At 40.7% G+C, this 21220-nt stretch overlaps 1 long non-coding RNA gene across 3 annotated transcripts in view; it reads left to right on the forward strand.

Moving 5' to 3' along the window:
- Positions 1-21220, forward strand: part of LOC131752209 (uncharacterized) — a 155409-nt gene continuing 134189 nt past the window's right edge. For 2 of the 3 annotated variants that reach the window (XR_010839641.1, XR_010839640.1), the window contains exons 1-2: positions 1-238; positions 1286-1354. This is a non-coding gene — a long non-coding RNA (uncharacterized lncRNA). Of the gene's footprint in view, positions 239-1285; positions 1355-3081; positions 4463-21220 lie in introns of those variants that run through there. The other variant, XR_010839642.1, reaches the window with a different exon arrangement.

Genomic DNA, 21220 nt, shown 5'->3' on the forward strand with positions numbered 1-21220 from the left:
GGTCCGACTGGAAACAGGCTCCCTCCAACGCAGGGCCGCAGTTGCTTCGGCTAGCCTGAGAGTCTCAGAGGAAAAACGGGCTCCCGAAGTGCATCCCCCGGCCGCTCACCCGACCCTGCAATTGTGGGGGGAAGAGAATAGAGGAGAGAAGAAGGGTGCATTTTCCATCTCACCTCAGTCCTCGCCTAGGAAAACCACGTAGCCCTGACCAGTGGGCTCAAGGCCCTGCTGGAAACTGGTGAGCCCGCGTTCAGAGACCACTCTTCTAGTCCTCTCTAATGTCAGAGGGCCCATGGTAAACAAAACGCCATGTATCAGGGCCTTTCTGTGCCAGCGCTGTCCTGGGCACTCTGGACGTTGTCAGAATATAGCGCAGGGGTCAGGGACATGGGCTTTGCGGTCAGGCATACCTGGGCTCCACTCACAGCTCTACCAATATCCTGATAGCCCCGGACCTTCTTAGTTTCTTTGAGCTTCATTCCTTCAGTATATTTTAGTTGTCTACAATGTAAAAAGCCCTGTGCTCAGCTTCTGAGTTTCTTCAGATTTCTCTGACAGTTAGATGAAATGGATGTAAAGTGCTCAACATAGTGCCCGGTGCATAATGAACTCCCATATAGCTATCATTTATTAATTACTATTTTCAAATTAAATATAACAACTTTATGAAGTGATAGGATACCATTTTAAAATGAGGAAAATGAGACTGAGACGTTAAGGAACTTAACTTCGCACAGCTGATAAATAATGGGTGCCCGGTGCATAATGAACTCCCATATAGCTATCGTTTATTAATTACTATTTTCAAATTAAATATAACAACTTTATGAAGTGATAGGATACCATTTTAAAATGAGGAAAATGAGACTGAGACGTTAAGGAACTTAACTTCGCACAGCTGATAAATAATGGGTGCCCGGTGCATAATGAACTCCCATATAGCTATCGTTTATTAATTACTATTTTCAAATTAAATATAACAACTTTATGAAGTGATAGGATACCATTTTAAAATGAGGAAAATGAGACGTTAAGGAACTTAACTTCGCACAGCTGATAAATAATGGAGGTGGGATCTGAACACAGGTAGTCCTGCACTTTTAATTCACTACTGCTTCTCAGATTGTGGATATCTCAACATTTTATGTAGACACGATTAAGGGTTAAATGTTTAGTGCAGTTACAAACTAGGGTGGCACATTATTACTGAATAAGTTGCTTGGGTAGGTACTGAAGATTTTAAGTACAGAAGACATTAGAGAAGAATTTATTGTGGTTTTTGCAGGTTCTGAGTGTACATGTCTCAGCTTGAGATGAGAAATTGAGAACAAGTAACAAGCATATTTTTTCAATTGTAAGTATCTTTTTACATTACTTTTCAAGGACCATTGACAACAAAAATTGTATTTCTGATGTTGGTATATGCGCCTCTATTTAAAAAGGGACAAGTTGGGCCAATGAAAAGTCTCTATTTTCCATGTGATAACACGAGGAAATGGCTAATAGGAAATAAACTTTTGCTTCTCATGAAACAGCCTTGGAAGAGTCACATTTGGGAAAGGTTGAAACCCTCTTTTTCAACAGGAACAGAGACGGAGAGAGGAGGGGAAAAGCTGTATGTATCCTGAGTGCTAATCCCAGGGTGGGGATGGGGATTATTCAGAGTTGCTTCATTCTGCAGCTTCTCTTGGAAGCTCAGCTCAGTCAAACCAAGGAAACAATTGCATCCATCACCAGCCACATAAGTACTTAGGAGAGATATGCAGATCATGAGAGACTGTTACCTGAGGTTGGGGACAAATGGAGGGTGCATTACCTACAAAACAGGTAGGCCTTTGCACAAAGAGCCTGAATATGGAGTGAGGAACACAAGTGGATAAACTGTTCTCCAAGGCCACAAACCTTACCTTATAACCTCCCCCATTTACTCTGAGAGCTATCTCAGGAACTTTCTGGTAAAACAAAAGAAATTACTGTGAATAAGAGTCATCTGGGGGCTTCCCTGGTGGCGCAGTGGTTGAGAATCCGCCTGTCGAGGCAGGGGTCACGGGTTCGTGCCCCGGTCCGGGAGGATCCCGCATGCCGCGGAGCGGCTGGGCCCGTGAGCCGTGGCCGCTGGGCCTGCGCGTCCGGAGCCTGTGCTCTGCAACGGGAGAGGCCGCAGCGGTGAGAGGCCCGCGTACCCCCCCCCCCCAAAAAAAAGAGTCATCTGGAAGATTTCATTGAATAGGTGGGATTTGATTTGAACAGGGACTTAGTAATAGGTACAATATAAATAATAGAAAATGTGGGACAGGATAGAACATTGTAGGGACATATGGTAGTAGTGGCAAGGAAAAATAAAGGAATGGCTTGGCATACATTTGGGTTAGTATCTTACCTCTGCAACTTACTAGTGTGTCCTTAAAAGTTATTTAACCTTTTTAAACCTTATTTTCCTCATCTTTAAAATAAGGATATAATCAATCATTCATTTATTCAATGACATATCATGTACCAAGCACAAAGGAGTCACTTCTAAGTACATACAAATGAAAGTGAGGCCCTTGCTTTCAATGAAGTTTTCAGCTCAACATACAAAGAAGTACAATATGATAAGAGAAGTTATGTACAGGGAAGGAGAGAGAAGCAGGAATATCTAAATCTTCCTGGAGGCTTCAGGTGGAACTGGTTTTTGGGTTGAGGTTTTAATGATCCATGTACCCATCCATCCTACATATATTTTATGAAGCACTTGCTGTGTTGCAAGCCCGGTTCTAGGTAATGGAGATAGTAGTGGACAAATTAAAAAGTCAAAAATCCCTGTCTACCTAGAGATTATGTTTATAGTTGATGTTTTATACATGCCTACTGAGGGTTACAGACAATAAGTTAAATAAGTAAAATATATAATATGTTAGATATTGAAAGAACTGAGGAAAGAAAATAAATATAGAAGAGGGCTATGAAAATTTGAGGGAGAGGGCTTGTTGGCATTCTAGTAGATGGCCAGTGGTGACCTTTCTGAGAAGTTCTGTGATTTTTTTTTTTTTTTTTTTGCGGTACGCAGGCCTCTCACTGTTGTGGCCTCTCCCGTTGCAGAGCACAGGCTCCGGACGTGCAGGCTCAAGGGCCATGGCTCACGGGCCCAGCCGCTCCGCGTCATGTGGGATCTTCCCGGACCGGGGCATGACCCTCGTCCCCTGCATCGGCAGGCGGACTCTCAACCACTGCGCCATATCTGGGAAGCCCAGAAGTTCTGTGATTTTTTGAGTTGAGGCCTGATAGAAAGAGGGAACCACGCTCATGCTCCATGTTTAGAGAACTCACTGCTCACCAGGCACTTTGCAAGAAGCTGGGAAAGGCCTTAAATGCTTTGCAAAGGTTTTTATCTTCTTCTTTTTTGTTGTTGTTATAAATTTATTTATTTTATTTATTTATTTTTGGCTGCGTTGGGTCTTCGCTGCTGCGCGCGGGCTTTCTCTAGTTGTGGCGAGCGGGGGCTACTCTTCATTGCAGTGTGTGGGCTTCTCATTGCGGTGGCTTCTCATTGCGGAGCACAGGCCCTAGGCGCGCGGGCTTCAGTAGTTGTGGCGCGTGGGCTCAGTAGTTGTGGGTCATGGGCTCTAGAGCACGGGCTCAGTAGTTGTGGCGCACGGGCTTAGTTGCTCCGCGGCATGTGGGATCTTCCCGGACCAGGGATTAAACCCATGTCCCCTGTATTGACAGGTGGATTCTCAACCACTGCGCCACCAGGGAAGCCCCTCTTCTTCTTTTTCTTTTTAATCCAGTAGGCAATGGGAAATTATCGAAGAATCTTGATCATAGGTAGGGCATGCTTAGATTTGTGTCTTAGAAAACTAACTCAGGAGTTATGTGGATAATGAAATGGAGGAGGCAAAATTAGAATAGCCATGCTGTCATCTGGGGGCTTCCTCCTCCTTGAATATCTGGTTAACTTGGGTGAAAATCTAATTCTGTGGCATGTGACAGTCTTCATGATACCTATGAGTTCTCACAACTTGCTCCTAGTGTGTGTCTGTCCTCTGTAGTCCTTAACCTTTAGGGCTATCTCCTTTTTAGCAAACCATTGAATATAGAACTTATTCATCAAGTTCTAGAAAAACATTCACTCATAGTTGTGTGTGTGTGTGTGTGTGTGTGTGTGTGTGTGTGTGTGTGTGTCTAAATACTTTACTGAAGATTTAGGAGTCACTATGGGATGGGGCTTCAACTGAAAGTATGTGAGACCTTGAGACCAAGTCAACCAGTACCAAACGCATTCAACATAATTGCATTTGAAAGGAGTTCACATTTTCATTATCTATCATGCCTTTTGGAATATTTTAAAGACAGAAATTTTGAAACTGAGTTTTATTTTTTTAAATTTAAGTAGAGTTGATTTACAATATTATATTAGTTTCAGGTATATAGTGTGGTGATTCAGTATTTTTACAGATTATACTCCATTAAAAGTTATTACAAAATAATGTCTAGAATTCCTTGTTCTATACATATATTCTTGTTTATACATAATAGTTTGTATCTCTTAATCCTATACCCCTAGTTTGCCCCTCCCTTCTTCCTCTCCCCTTTTGTAACCACTAGTTTGTTTTCTATATCTGTGAGTCTATTTCTGTTTTGCATATATGTTCATTTGTATTATTTCCTAGATTCCACATATAAGTGACTTCATACAGTATTTGTCTTTCTCTGTCTGACTTATTTCAGTAAGCATAGTATTCTCTAGGTCCATCCATGTTGCTGCAAATGGTGGAATTTTATTCTTTTTTTATGGCTGATTAGTATTCCATCGTGTGTACATATGTGTGTGTATATATATATGTGTGTGTGTGTATGTATATATCATATATATATATGCCACATCTTCTTTATTCATTTATCTTTTCATGACACGGGTTGCTTCCATGTCTTGGCTATTGTAAATAGTGCGGCTATGATCATTGGGGTATATGTATCTTTTCGAAGTATGGTTTTCTCTGGATATATGCCCAGGAGTGGGATTGGTGGATCATATGGTAGTTCTATTTTTAGTTTTTTAAGGAACCTCCATACTGTTCTCCGTAGTGGCTGTACAAATTTATATTCCCACCAACAGTGTAGGAAGGTTTCCTTTTCTCCACACTTTCTCCAGCATTTACTGTTTGTACACTTTTTGGTGATGGCTGCTTGTTTTTATCCAATGACAGACAGAATCTCAATCTTAATTTCAATCCCTTCCTCTCTCTCTGTTCTCTTGTGGTTACTCTCTTGCCTCCTTTTAATTAACTATTTGAAAACCTTGAATTTGAACCTTGTTTTTCCTGTAGGTAGAATGTATTACCCAGAGTTTTCAGAACCTTAACTGGATAGCATGGTGAATATTTGTTTGGAGACATTTTTGCAACCCAATTGTCCTCCTGTCATAAATTTGATTCTTGTGCCTGTCTCCTTGACTTTGATGTGTATGCCATGACCAAGCTTGTATCTCAGTCACTATCTTGGACTTTTAAGGGTAAGTCTAGTCAATTCTCAAAGCTTTTCTTTTTTTTTTTGAACTTGCCTTGCAGTTAGTTCAGGTGCTGGTTTTATTTGCCTTTATAGTTCTTCTCAGAAATTTTAAATCATTAAGTGCTACAAAATTTATGCAGTCAAGGACATGATCTGTCTTGGTCACCTTTGCATCCTCAGAGTCCAAAGCAGTACCAGGCATGTAACAGATGCACAGCAGATATTTATTAATGAATGAATGCATGCCTGAATATTTATACAAAACTTTGGTAGGTTTTCTTAATTTTGTATTTGACTTTTAAAATTATTTCACTTTAAATTTGTGTTCTCTAAGAAAAAGCCAGAAATTGCATTTTTTTTTTTTTTTTTTTAATTTTTGTGGTACGTGGGCCTCTCACTGTTGTGGCCTCTCCCGCAGCAGAGCACAGGCTCCGGACGCGCAGGCTCAGCGGCCATGGCCCACGGGCCCAGCCGCTCCACGGCATGTGGGATCCTCCCGGACCGGGGCACGAACCCGCGTCCCCTGCATCGGCAGGCGGACTCTCAACCACTGCGCCACCAGGGAAGCCCTAGAAATTGCATTTTTAAAGAAGATATTTGATTATACACAATTCTTCTTCTTTTGCTTTTATATAAAAAAATAAAAATACCAAGTACCTTCTTTATTTCTTTTAAAAACTGAAATTCTGTATCCCGCAAGAATCTGTCTCTAAGCTTTTTTTCTATTTTAAATATAGTAGGGTGTATATGTCAATTCCAATTTCCCAATTTATTCCCCCCTTCCCCCCCCGGTAACCATAAGTTTGTTTTCTACATCTGTAACTCTATTTCTTTTTTGTAAATAAATTCATTTGTACCATTTTTTTAAGATTCCACATATAAATATCATATGATGTTTGTCTTTCTCTGTCTGACTTACTTCACTCAATATGGCAATCTCTTGGTCCATCCATGTTGCTGCAAAGAGCATTATTTCATTCTTTTTTTATGGCTGAGTAATATTCCATTGTATATATATACCACATCTTCTTTATCCGCTCCTCTGTTGATGGACATTTAGGTTGTTTCCATGTCTTGGCTATTGTAAATAGTGCTGCAGTGAACATTGGGGTGCATGTATCTTTTTGAATTATGGTTTTCTCCAGATATATACCCAGGAGTGGAATTGCTGAATCCTATGCTAATTCTCTTTTTTTAGTCTTTTGAGGAGCCTCCATACTGCTTCCCATAGTGGTTGAACCAATTTACATTCCCACCAACAGTGTAGGAGGGTTCCCTTTTCTCTACATCCTTTCCAGCATTTATTATTTGTAGACTTTTTGATGATAGCCATTCTGACAGGTGTGAAGTGATATCTCATTGTTGCTTTGATTTGCATTTTTCTAATAATCAGTGATGTTGAGCATCTTTACATGTCATTATTAGCCATATGTATGTCTTCTTCAGAAAACTGTCTATTCAGATCTTCTGCCCATTTGTTGATTTTTTTTGTTTTTTTGATATTGAGTAGTATGAGCTGTTTATATATTTAGGATATTAACCCCTTCTCAGTCATATTATTTGCAAATATTTTTCCCATCGAGTTTTTAAAAATTTATTTATTTTTGGCTATGTTGGGTCTTCCTTGCTGTGTGCGGGCTTTCTCTAGTTTCAGGGAGCAGCGGCTACTCTTCATTGTGGTGGGCAGGCTTCTCATTGTGGTGGCTTCTCTTGTTGAGGAGCACGGGCTCTAGGTGCACGGGCTTCAGTAGTTGTGGCATGTGGGCTCAGTAGTTGTGGCACACAGGCTTAGTTGCCCCATGGAATATGGGGTCTTCCCAGACCAGGGCTCGAACCTGCATTGGCAGGCGGATTCTTAACCACTGCACCACCAGGGAAGCCCCCACATTGAGCTTTAATGCTTGTTAAAGCCTGTTCCTGGCCCCCAGTGACTGGCCTAGCAGAGAGTTTACATCTGCTGTTTTCATCCCACCTCTTATCTTTCCTCTCTCCTCTTCCTCCTCCTTCTGTGGAGCAACCAATAAAACCATCTGGTCACCTGCAACTAATCCACCAAAATCTGTATCCCTCAGGTGTCAGTTGCTACTCCCAATTATCAAAGAATTTTTTTTTATTATTGAAGTACAGTTGACTTACAATATTAGTTTCAGGTGTATAGCATAATAATTTGATATTTTTATAGATTATACTCCATACACAGTTATTATAAAATATTGACTGTATTCCCTATGCTATATATTATATCCTTGTAACTTACTTATTTTACACCTAATAGTTTGTACCTCTTATCCCCTTCATCTGTTGTGCCCCTCTTCCTATCACTGCCGCCTCTGGTAATGACTAGTTTGTTCTCTGTGTCTGTGAGTCTGTTTCTGTTTTGTTATAATTGTTCATTTGTTTTATTTTTTAGATTCCACATATAAATGAAAGCATACAGTATTTGTACACTCTAGGTCCATCCATGTTGTCACAAATGGCAAAATTTCATTCTTTTATGGCTGGGTGATATTCCATTGCATACATATGCCACATCTTCTTTATCCGTTCATCTGTTGGTGGACTCTTGGGTTGCTTCCATATCTTGGCTATAGTAAATAATGCTGCTATGAACATTGGGTGCATACATCTTTCTGAATTAGTGTTTTTCAAAGAATTTTTCTAACAAAGACAGCTCTCCCTTTCTAAGGGGACTTTTGGTGAATAAAATCTCTTTCTCATCATATATTTCTAAGAGGATTTTTGGTGAATAAAATCTTCTCCTCCTCATCATGTATTTCCTTGAGAAAAATATTTGCCATCTCTGTATATTTTGCTACATGGCTTCTGAGGGAAGCGTGGCAGTGGCTGGGGTTGGGGAGTGGTCATTTGGGATCAGAAGGTAAAATGTAGTACAGCTGTATTTTACTTAAAGGAGTTGGACCACCTCCAACTCATAGGCTAGTATCAATCTCCTAAAGCGTTGCTGGAAATTTTCTCAAAAGCTCCATTGGTGATCATGCCTATTGGATTTCTGGGTCTAGTTAGGTAGCACCATCCTACCCCACTCTCTATGTGTTGGTTCAAATTCAGTAGCACTGGGGTTCTAGAGTTACCCTAAAAGCAGGCAGGATTCCCAATATAGGACTTTGACCACATTTGTTCACCCTTAAGTCAGGGCTGACCACTGGACCGTCAATGACTATGGAGACCCCTCCAACTATTATAATACCAGGGTCTAGGCTAACCAAGGAGGGAAGGCAGAGCTATGCTATCTACCAAGCTTTTTTGTTTATGGTGTCAGGAGAGCTTGATGCTATGACCTTTCTCCTGTTTCTGGATCTTAATTTCTGGAGGACTGTTCTTCTCACAAACACATTCGACCAAAAAACACCCATCTTCACAAGAGTGGGAACATATGGAGGTATTTCTCTTCTTAGCCTCCAACCCCAAGTGGTTCTGTGGATGGTAAAACTGTTGCCAGCGGCTGCTAGATTCCAGGGGCAAATATGTAAGATATTACTGATCTCTTGTTTAGGACTGGCTTCCCAGCTAGGTAAAAATTCAGTAGTCACGGTTCGTGTTTAAGGCCCAGGGATTTTTCTAGCATGTTCTTTGATCTAAAGTAAGGAAGTCACTTACCCCGTAGTGAGGGGGCTTTGGTGTTAGAAATCTGAACTTGGGTGACTGAGCTCCACCCTCTGCTCGGCTGGATTTGTGCCCTTATTTCTAACCCTGAACAGTTCCGTCTCTTCTTCCCCTTGAATAACTTCTTTAAGAGCAAGGAGTGGGAAGGATAACTCACAATTTCACAGGAAGTTCTGAGCTTCTCCTTTGATGTTTTGCTTTAAAATCCTCCTACAGCAACTTTCTTCAACAAGCCTGAGTTTTCCAAACTGCTTTCTAATAGCAACGTGGAATGCTTTGTGGCAAAAGCTGCTTAAGTTTTAACACAAGCGCAAAGGTCACTTCTCCTTCCAGCTGTTACATTGTCAAAAATCTGACTTACAAATCCAGGCAGTTTACCACATTTTCAAGTATTGTTAAGCAGTCAGCTACCCAGTGTACCCCAAGGGATGCATTGGAAGCTTTGTGATCACATAAATTCCTAATTCCGGATCCTGCAAACTTTAATTATTGTCCACATCCCAACTGTCATTTCTCTAATAGTTCAGGGAATGTAAAAATCCTCCTTTCTGCACTACCTGAAAATGTCTAAATTTCTTGTGGCATGTAGCATTTACTAGGGCTCCTGATAGTCAGACCCAAGTTCAGATCTCTGAAGGATCCTGTCCCAGTAGAAGAAGCAGGCATAGTAGGAATCTTTCATTAGACCTGTAATGAGTTGCATTGTGTCCCCTAAAAAGACATGTTCAAGTCCTAACCCCAGGAACTGTGAATGGGACTTTATTTGGAAATAGGGTCTCTCCAGATATAATGAATTGTTTTGATATGAAATCATTTAGGGTTTAAGGTAAACCCTAAATCCAGTGATGATTAGCCTTTTAAGAAAAGGACACAGGGAGACACATAGACACACAGTAGAAGGCCGTGTGAAGATGGAGACAGTAAAGACCTCCATGTATTTAAGGAACAAGTAGAAGGCTCAGGAATGGTGCTCAAGGAGGAAGTGGTACAAAATGAATGAGCTCAGAGAATGGTAGGGGTCAGATCCTGTGCAGCCTTGTTAACTATGGTAAAGAGTTTGGATTTTATTCTAGATGTAGGGGAAAGCATTTGCAAGGCTTTAAGAAGAAAAACTGGTCTGATTTGAATTTTTAAGTGATATCTATTGCTGCTATGTTGTAGTTAAGTGAAGGGTTGGGGAGGATTTTTATGGTGTCACATTAGCTAAACCTGAGTTCTGTTTCCCAGAATTCCCTTCCCTGCATGGCTCAGGGGTGGTGAGCCTCACAAGGAGCATTTTGTACGCTATTTGGAAGGCAGAAAGGAAGCAGTAGCCTATTGCTTTTACACTTGGAAGGTCAGAGTAGGGCACAAAACCCCACTGCAATGCACCCACATTGCTGTAATCTGCTGGCTCACCTTACTGGCCTGGGACAACATCTGGCTCACAAGTCCTGCCAGATTTTCTCCTTCAGCCTTGCTCAGCCCTGGGCCAGGATCATATTTAGCTCCATGACTAAGGGCATCAGCTTCTCCAGTGGGACACATACTCTCATCAAAGTTGGAGGCTCAGAGGTTGTGAGAGAATGACAGTAATTCCGAGTATGTCTTTGTAGGTTCAAGTCTGTTCTCACAGGTTCCAGTTGATCCTCACATCTCCGTCTTTATATTTATCATCCCTTTAAGTGCCAGAGCCTGGGGCTGGCACGTACACTGTTTAATCAGCTTCCACAGTTGTGGAAGGTCAAAGCCCTATAACAAATTCATATGCATATGTGTATGTGTATATATATATATGTATATATATATATGTATTTACATATATGTGTATTTTATATATTTATATAAATTTTGTAGTTTTTATACTTATATAAAAGATTATAGTATATTTATATTTAGTTATAAAATATATATATTATATATCATATATACTGTATTTGAAATATGTTTTATTATATTTAAATATTTATTACATAAAAATATTTTTATATATTATATATTTGTTTTATATATGCATATGCGTATGTGTGTATATTCATCCATCCTTGTGGTTCTGCTTGTCTGATTGAACACCACTGAAGCCGGGGCAAAAGTGAAAGCAGGTGCACTTGTTAAGTGGCCAATACCATTTAGTCCAGAACCAGAGATACAGAGATATCATTATGGAGATGGAGAGAGGTGTACTAATTTAAGAATTGTTTTGGATGTTGTATTAGGGTTCTTTAGAAAAACAGAACTGATTGGATGTATATATAGAGAGAGAAAAGAAAGAAATTTATTACAAGGAATTGGCTCATGTAATTATGAAGGCTGAGAAGTTCCAAGATCTACAGTCGGCAAGCTGGAGACCCAGCAGAGCTGATGGTGCAGTTCTAGTTTGAGTCTGAAGGCCTGAAAACCAGGAGAGCCGATAGTGTAAATTCCAGTATGAAAGCTGGTGGACTCAAGACCCGAGAAGAGCCAGTGTTTCAGTTTGAGGCAAGAAAACACTGATGTATCACCTCAAATAGTCAGACAGAAGGAGTTCCCTCTTACTCTTTTTAGTTCTATTCATTCAGTCCCTCAACTGATTGGACGAGGCCCACCAGCATTAGGGAGGGCAATCTGATTTACTCAGTCTGCTGATTCAAATGTTAATCTCATCCAGAAGCACCCTCACAGATATACCCAGATAATGTTTAACCAAAGTCTAAGTACCCTGTGGCTCAGTCAAATTGACACATAAACTTAACTATCACAGAGGTAGAACTTACAAAATGTATGGATCTATATTGGATGCAGGTCTGGCTTCATGTGCAGTTGTACCAGGCCCCATACTTAGAAGGACTCCACAGTTGGTTTAATGCTTTGCTGTTGCTGTCTTGAAATTCTTGATAATTTTTCAACAAGAGGCCCTGCATTTTCATTTTTCACTGGGCCCCACATATTGAGTAGCTGGTCCTGATGGATGTGAGGAGTGAGGGGAATAAAAGGTTTAAGGATTACACTTGGGTTTTTGGATTAAATGACTAGGTGGATGGTAGTGCGTTGGAGGTGGAAATAGAGAGCTCAAGTATTTTGATTTGAACATGTTAACGTAGCTGCCTCTTAGACATTGTGGTAAGATATTTGTTGATTGCTTCCCCAGCATTCATTTCCCTCTTCCTGATTCCTAGCTAGACCTTGTTTCGCAGCCTTGTGGTTAGGGTTTGATTGGCTCTAGTTCCAGCCATCCACATGCTGTCCTGGCATGGCAGTCTCTGCCATATAAGGGTAAAGTAATCAACTAAGCTATATAAACTACTGGTGCTCTTTGTAATTCCCTTTAGCCATAGACTAAAGAAGAAGGAGAAGACTGATGATTTGAGAAGGAGAGGCAAAGGCTGCAGAAATCAAGCCTAAAGTTTTCTCAGTTTCAGGTTGTGTATAATTGTGGGAAAAACTCCTTGTTTTCCCCAATATCTGTCTTTGCCATCTTCCTCCTTTGTCAGCTGAACTCCTGTTAAAAAGACTACATTTCCTTACCTTCCATGCAGCTAAGTATAGCCTTGTGATGATATTCTGTTTAATGGGCTGTAGGGAACATTGTGTGTGTAATTCCTCCTCGCTTCTTCCTTCCAACTGTCTAGAATTTATATCCTACTACTGAGAAATCTCAGTAGTAGAATTTATATCCTACTACTGAGAAATCTCAGTAGTAGGTAGCAGAAAAGAACCCTGGTCCTTTGACATCCTGAAGCCATGCCAGTTCTGGACTTCCTACTTCATGTCTGTTACAAAAGAGCTAAAACTATCTTATTTAAGATAAGATTACTATCCACCACTATTTTCAATTTCTGTCACATGCAGCCAGTGTTAATCCTAAATGATACAGTGTCCATATAATTAACTCCTTTTCTTTCAAGGGCACCTAAATGAATGCTGGCTTGATGCAAACAAGAGTCTAATTAGAACAATTTTTTTTCTTAGTCAGACCTTGTATATATTTTCTACATACACACCAAAAAAAAAGAAAGAAAAAATCCTTTTACCCAATACATATTTTGCTTTGCCTTTTAAGTCATAGAAGAATTATAGATACTTTACTAGGATCTATTATTAAAAGCACTGCTACTTTCTCTAGGGAAGCAACAATTGATCCACATTTTCCTGGCACTAGCTCACAGTTCATAAACCCTTGTTTAAAATTAATGCAGATCATTAAACAACACAGAAAAAAAATCTTTTAAAATTACACACTAAAAGTTGCCTTCTGAGAGACTGGAAAAAGTGAGTTTACATGTAACCTCAGATAAGGTGACCAAATATTCAAAATTGGCTAAGACAGCCCCAACTCCCAGATTGCCCGCTGCTCTGGTTTCTGTCTCAGCACACGTCTTGTGGTTCTAGCCAGACGTCATCCAGCTTTAGGACAGGAATTCCTCCCCCTGCTCAGGAGAGCAAATAACTGAAAATGGGGGAAACAACCTGAAAGTATAAATGGCAAAAAACTAAAGCATGGTTGCAATATTTTGGTTCTTTGTTTGACAAAGTGTGGAAGCATTTGTCAATGAATACTGTTTAGTTTGGTGTCTTTCACACTGTGTATTGCATGACCCATTTCTAGGGTGTGATTGATATTTTTAAAAAGTGATATTGACTACAATAGGCTAGAAAATGCCAGAGTGCATTGCACATACTAAGGATGAGTATTTTTCAGAAATTTCTGTTTGTGTTTTGTCTGTGAGTCTTTGGTACAAGAGGATGAATAAATGAAGTTTAAAACCACTAAATTTTAGTTATTTATGACTGCACTCCCCAATGTTTCTTGAATCATACAGCAATATTAAGCCATTCATCATATATTTAACCTATGTAACAGTAACAGTACTTGTGAGTCCATCACTTCCTTGGGTGGGGTTTTCCCTTCAAGTCCCAGACTCACATAAGTTTTCCAAGGCTGTTCCAGGGACTTTACCAGTGTCGAGGGCTATTGGATGAGGTGCTATCTTCAGGGGATTGGTCAGTGGATAGTTCACTCTTGAAGTTCACTGGAAGTTCACATGGTGATTAAAGACTAAATTGAAGTTAGCCAATTGGACAAGGAGAGAATGGCATTCCAGGTAGAAGGAGCAGTATATATTAAACAGAAGAGAGAAATAGTAGATTGTATGGGTTCACAGTATCTTACATGTAATTTTGAAATCCAAGAAGTTCTAAAAGCTGAAAGCTTTTCCTTAATCCATTAGGCAGGAAAACGTGACTCAATCTGAACTCATTGGTGTGCTGCATTTGTCAGGGACCCATCAGGAAACAGATAGTATTCTCAAATTGGGATCGTTGAAAGAGGATTTAATAAAGAGACTCCTTCAAAGGTGTGGGGGGAGTGCTGGCACAGGGATAGGACTGTAATAGTGGGACAGGAAAGCTGTGATCCCGTGACACACGTCCCTAGGAGACGAGAGGAGAGAGTGGTTCTTGGAGGCCAGAAGGAAGGAGTCATGGGAAGAAGACTTCCTAAAGAGCAACTGCCTCCAGATGACGGTCCTTCAGGAGAGGGAAGCACCCCAGGCTCCTGGATAGCCTGCTGGGCTCCCCATTGGCTGTATCCCATTAGAAACCTGAGGACAGGGGAGTGTGGGGCTGAAGCGCGGATAGGTCAGTTTCCTAGGCACAGAGCAGGTGCAAAAGGGCGGATTATAGATCTGGAGGAAGCAAGGGAAGTGGCTCAGTGGCCAAACCAGACCCCAGGCAACTGAGGCCATTTGTGACCTTATTACACTTAATGTGAATATTCTAGGTTTGCTGCAGAAACATTTATGTGTTTGATACAAGTTGATGCCTTAGACCATCTGGGGTGCTATGTAACATATATACATATACTTCTATCTATCTATCTATGCATGGGATTACCTGTTGAAAATCTAAAAAGTTATGAATTCTGAAACGCTTGTGGTCTCTGGGGTTTCTGTTAAGAGCATACCTACAAACAGTAAACTGGAGGCATTTCCATATGGCTAGAAGATTTCGTACATGGGGAATTAGAAGGCAGGAGAGGAGGCTGGAAAAGTGGACTGGAGCCATGACAGAAAGAGGCTTTTATGTCAGGCCAAGAGTGTGGACTTGGTTGTAAATGGTGGGGATCAATAATAAAGACTTTTAAAGGGGATGACAAGGTTATGCATGTGTTTTACAAAGATCACTCTGGCTATAATGCACAGATTGGGTTGTACTCTCCTGGGCAGCAGAGCATATGATGGCCTGGGTTTGGCATTTCTCTCGTATCTCAGAGTAGAGAAGGAGCAGGGGAGGGAGGAGGGAGGGGTGAAAGACTGGCTCTGGTGACTCACAACTGCACAGATGACACTTGAACAGAACATGGAAGAATCAGAGAAACACCTGCTGGGGACCAGAAGAGGACACTATAACAATTTCAGATGTCATGTTCAGCACCGCTTAGTAAGCTGTTTAACAAGGCTTTTGCCAGCATTGCAGATATATTTCATTGCTCGTCAACCAAGAGAGATACTGTTCCCTTGCTTTTTTTTTTTTTTTTTTTTTTTTTGCAGTAGAAAATCCTTGCAATAGAACACAAAGCAATCCTTAATATTTACATGAAGATATATGTAACGCATCAAGTGAAAAAAGCAAGTTGCAGAACACTCTCATGGTATTATGCCATTTTTGTGGGAAAACAACACAAGAAACAACATTTGTTTTTTTTTTTTGCGGTACATGGGCCTCTCACTGTTGTGGCCTCTCCCATTGCGGAGCACAGGCTCCGGACGCGCAGGCCCAGCGGCCACGGCTCATGGGCCCAGCCGCTCCGCGGCATGTGGGATCTTCCCGGACTGGGGCACAAACCCGTGCCCCCTGCATCAGCAGGCAGATTCTCAACCACCGCGCCACCAGGGAAGCCCTCCCTTGCTTTTTTGAATCATATATTCTTCTTAAGAGAAATGAATAGGGACTCACAGGCTTTAAGTGGCAGTAATTACCCAGTGTGTCTGTGATAGAATCTGGGCTGGTCTTCTAACTCTGGGCCGTGTTGTTTTTATCACACCACACTGCCATCGAGTTTGCAATATGGTGATGGTCCATATAAATGTGTACTTGAGTTTCTAAAAAGAAAATATAGAAGTAAAAGACTAGTGCATTAACTATTGACTTATCAGTCTTTGGAAGGTATAATTTTTTCCTCTTCAAGTTTTAATGAAAATAAAACCTCAAAATCTATAGCATTAAGCAAAATAAAAGTCTAGTAAAGCTAGCACAGTAGTTTATGCATAATTATGGAAAAACTGGTTGCACAAAGTGATTATATATCATGGCTCACTTTGTCAAACTTATTACACAGTTTATTTATAATTGATTATTTCTTAATCCTTCTCAAATTGTTTAATGGTTTCCATAAGCTTTCTTGTGTTTTAATTCATGTGCATTTCGTGAATCTCACCTACCACAAGCAAGTGAAAGTCTATAAAATAAAAATTTATCTCCTTTTCACTCCTTCTCCTCCCCCTTCAACACTTTATCCAGGGGTAACCACTCTTAAGAGGTGTGTTATATTTTTTCAGGTTTGTATCCAAACCTTCCTATATGTTACAGACATACAAAACCAGATGTTGGGGCTTCCCTGGTGGCATAGTGGTTGAGAGTCCAACTGCCGATGCAGGAGACACGGGTTCGTGCCCCAGTCCAGGAAGATCCCACATGCCGCGGAGCGGCTGGGCCCGTGAGCCGTGGCCGCTGGGCCTGCGCGTCCAGAGCCTGTGCTCCGCAACGGGAGAGGCCACAACAGTGAGAGGCCCACGTACCGCAAAAAAAAAAAAGCAAACAAAAAAACCAAATGTTGTTTCTTGTGTTGTTTTCCCACAAAAATGGCATAATACCATGAGAGTGTTCTGCAACTTGCTTTTTTCACTTGATGCGTTACATATATCTTCATGTAAATATTAAGGATTGCTTTGTGTTCTATTGCAAGGATTTTCTTTAAGTTAACCATTCTGTAACTGATGGTAAATAGGCTCTTTTAAAGTTTTTATTGTGACAAATAATCCTTCAGATTAACATCCTTGTACTACTTCTTAGTTGTAAATACTTGAAAGACCTTGCTCTCTAAGGTCTTTGGCCAAAGTATATATTTTGTAGGAACTGATAACTTCTTTTTTCTTAAAACTTCTCTTGGAAGTCATTCATATTAACCTATAAACACATCAACAAAAAACCATTTTATTGAATTTTAGGCAAATGATAAAAGTGACCAAGAGGGTTTAGATCCAGTAGACACCATTAACATCTTGCTATTTTCTCCTTTAGCTCACTAATCTCAGTTTCTTAAGTGAGGTCATTCTGGAGATTACTCTTAAAAAATTCTTCTTTGGTGTTTACTTCATCATATCTTTTATCTTAAGAACATCTAAGGGGCACAAACCTGAGAAAGAATCTCCAGGTTAAAGAGGTGGAAGTTGCTAGAAGTTAAAGCGGTGTTTCCACCCTAGGGAAGTGACACGCTAAAGGGTTCTGGCACCCAGGACATTTTCTAACTCTCTGCTTCCACCTTTGCCTCAAATAATGAGCTCCTCTGAGAGGAGCAGTGTGTGGTGGCTAGGAGCGTGGACTTATGCACTCATCAGCTGTGGGCCTGGAGCAAATGACTTAACTTCTCCGTGCTGCAGTTTCTCCATCTGTTAGAACAGGGATGGTGATGATGATGATGATGATATTGCCTACTCTGTAGGGTTGTTGTGAAAAATCAGGGATTAATATTTATAAAGCACTTACAGGGCCTGGCATATAAAAAGCACTATATAGATATTTGTCAGATAAAATACACAATGTTATAGGCACTGTGAAGCCTCCTGAAGAAGCAACTGTTCATGAAACTTTTCCAAAGTTCAAATACAGCTGAAGTTGCTCAAAATATCATGTGAAAAATCTCCCTTCTCCTCCTTATCAGACCTTCACTATAGAGCTTTCTCTATTCAGTACTCACAGAAGCCCTATATTTCAGTGGTTTGTTCTGGATTTCTAACTTCTAATGAGAAATGATATTTTCTTTAGGTTAAAGAAAAGCAGGTTAAAAAATGGCCAGATACTGGGTGTTTATTTCCTCACAGTTGTTAGCACATTCTTTTTGTTCAACAAAATAGTCTAACAAGAAGAGGAGATTTGCAAAAACATATCATAGAAGAAATCAAGTCAGATTTAAGAAACATAAGTACAGAAACAAATTGGATTGTCAGGAAACATAACCTTCTGAACATAAGAAAATGATAGAAAATTCATTGACAGCATATATATGTGTGTGTGTGTGTGTGTATATATATATATATATATATATATATATATTTTTCCCCGGTACACGGGCCTCTCCACTGTTGTGGCCTCTCCCATTGCGGAGCACAGGCTCCGGACGCGCAGGCTCAGCGGCCATGGCTCACGGGCCCAGCTGCTCGGCGGCATGTGGGATCTTCTCGGACTGGGGCATGAACCCGTGTCCCGTGCATTGGCAGGCGGACTCTCAACCTCTGCGCCACCAGGGAAGCCCGACAGTATATATTTGTAACCCACATTTTCCCATTCTTTGTTGTTGTTGGTGGTGGTGGTTTTTTTGGCCACACCACGCAGCTTTCAGGATCTTTGTTCCCCAACTAGGGATTGAACCCAGACCCCAGCAGTGAAAGCACCGAGTTCCAACCACTGGACCTCCAGGGATTTCCTATAACCCACATTTTCAGATTTTATTATTATAACTATTAGAAATACAGATAATTTTTGTTTAATCAAGAGCTGGTTAGCCAGATCTGAGATTTTACAAGTCTTTTGTTGCTCTTTTCTTTTCATCCTGCCCCTGTAATATCCTGCATTTTGATCAGTTTCAAAGCATGCGAAGTCAGGTATGAGATTTGTTTCTCTTAATATGGTTAGACTTCCAAGGCAAACTGTAGTTTTTTACTTCCTCTTTAGCAGGAAGGTACAGAATGAAAGGGCCCCTCCTTCTGGGGGCCTCTGTATTCTCTGGAGTAGTTGACTGTAGCCTTGGGCTGAGCACTCTGACCAAGTAGTTTTATATTCTTGTCTGATGTATTATGATTTAGTTTCACAACACAGTTGAATCTTACTTCCTCGTATTATCACTAACAGGATTTGGGGGCTTGATGCCAACTTTTAATACCAACTTCAGCATAGAATCGTGCTTGTAGGACTTTGGAGAGGATTTCTTATACTGAAAGAGGCAGAGAAAATTATGTTGCTGTGGGTAGCCACTGAAGTACCCATGGAGAGTTGGCATTCAAACTTTCAGACTTGATTAAAACACTAGAAAAGAAAAAAAACCTCTAGGAAAGAAGCTGTAGCAGATATAACTGTAGCCACCTTGTAATTGGGTATTGTGTGTGTTTGTTTCTTTTATACTTCGCCTTGTTCCAGAAAGTTAAGCAGTTATATGATTCCTCTACCAGGACAACAAAGGAAAAGATGGAGCTCTTGTTTCTTTTCTTCTCCTTGGCCTGCAGACTTGTGTTTAACTCTGTAATAATTTGTTTTAAAATTAGAGTTGCTCAGGCAGCTGTACCCTTTACTTTCTAACTTGACCCCATTTCCTGATGAATGGTCTTTTTATTTCTTAGTTAAGTCCTAAAGGTTTTCACATTATGCAGTTTTCTCTGCTAAATAGCTCTAGGCATAATTGCTTATAAAATCATAGGCAACCATAAAACCTTAGATTTTTTTAAGGAAACTTAGAGACCATTTAATCCAACCCCCTCATTTCTTAGTTAAAGAAATTGAGTCCTCAAGAGGGTAAATATCTTGTTCAATGACATCCAGCTAATTTGTAAACTGGGTAGAATTTTCCCAAGCTAATTGTTTTGGCTTGACTAGAATTACAACTAAAACCATTTTAAAAGCCACATACTTTTCCATCTTGGCCCTTTTGAAATATCATATGGATATAATGTACAGTAATCAAATTTAAAAAATCTTGACTCCTAATTCTGCGAAACACTGTGATGTGAGAAATTGTTAAAGAAGTTTGGAATTAACATGCTTTTTAATAGACCATTTCTTACAACATCTGGTCTCAAATGTACAAGTTAATTGAGGGTTGGCTAGGTCAGCCTAAAGAGATTGCTTTGCTTTACCTAATGACCTTTGTTTTGGTGAGGGAGGGAGTTGAGGGAAAATGAACCAATGCAAATAGAGAGAAATAATGTCAACATAGGAATCAGATTAGGTTCAATAATCTATTGTCATTACTATTAATATAATATCACACTTTGTGCCTACAAGATCGTAACTCTAGTTTGGCAAAATGAAGACCAGTAAGAAATTATAAATTACCTTTGTGTCCATAACTTGCATCTAGCAAGAGCCAAAGGTGAAAAGTCTGTAACTTCCCCATTCTCCTTCTGTTGCCCACTCATACCGGATAGTGAGTCTGTCTATGTAGCCACAAATAACTCACGGAATCTTTGAAGAGCCACTCTTCTTGACCTCTCTATGCCTCTCATTGCAGGATAGTGTATCCCACAAACAGGCCCATCTCTAATATTTGTGAGCCTGAGGTGAATGCACAAATGGTTATTTTCAGAAATCCCCCCTAAGTGGGCCACCTACCCTTCTGTTCATAGTGACCTCAAAGAAACTTGTTTATAAGTGTGCAGACTATACCCTACATATTCAAGTTCTGTCCGTAACTCCAAACACAAACTGTACAAACAACTACCTCTTAACTACACTTTGGGCAATATGGTCTGCCCCTAATTGTACAGAGAGGAGGAAAAGCCCAAGCAGGCCCTGGAAGTAGGCTCAGAGCTTCATGAGCACGGAATTCTGGACATCCTGGTTAGGGAGAGCTTGGTCTAGAAGAGGATAAGAAGGTTACAGGTGGTCAAACACCCTTGGCCTCACAGACCCACCATTGTTTGTGTGTGGGGGGAGGAAGAGGGCCAGAATAGGGCCTTCTAAAGCATGGGACCCAGGAAAGAAGTTCTGGTTAATTGGATCAAGAGCAGTACTGCCAACAAAAAACTCAGGGGGGGCTTCCCTGGTGGCACAGTGGTTGAGAGTCTACCTGCCGATGCAGGGGACACGGGTTCGTGCCCCGGTCCGGGAAGATCCCACATGCTGCGGAGCGGCTGGGCCTGTGAGCCATGGCTGCTGAGCC

The sequence above is a fragment of the Kogia breviceps genome, chromosome 3, assembly GCF_026419965.1.
Source record: "Kogia breviceps isolate mKogBre1 chromosome 3, mKogBre1 haplotype 1, whole genome shotgun sequence".
Lineage (NCBI taxonomy): Eukaryota > Metazoa > Chordata > Mammalia > Artiodactyla > Physeteridae > Kogia > Kogia breviceps.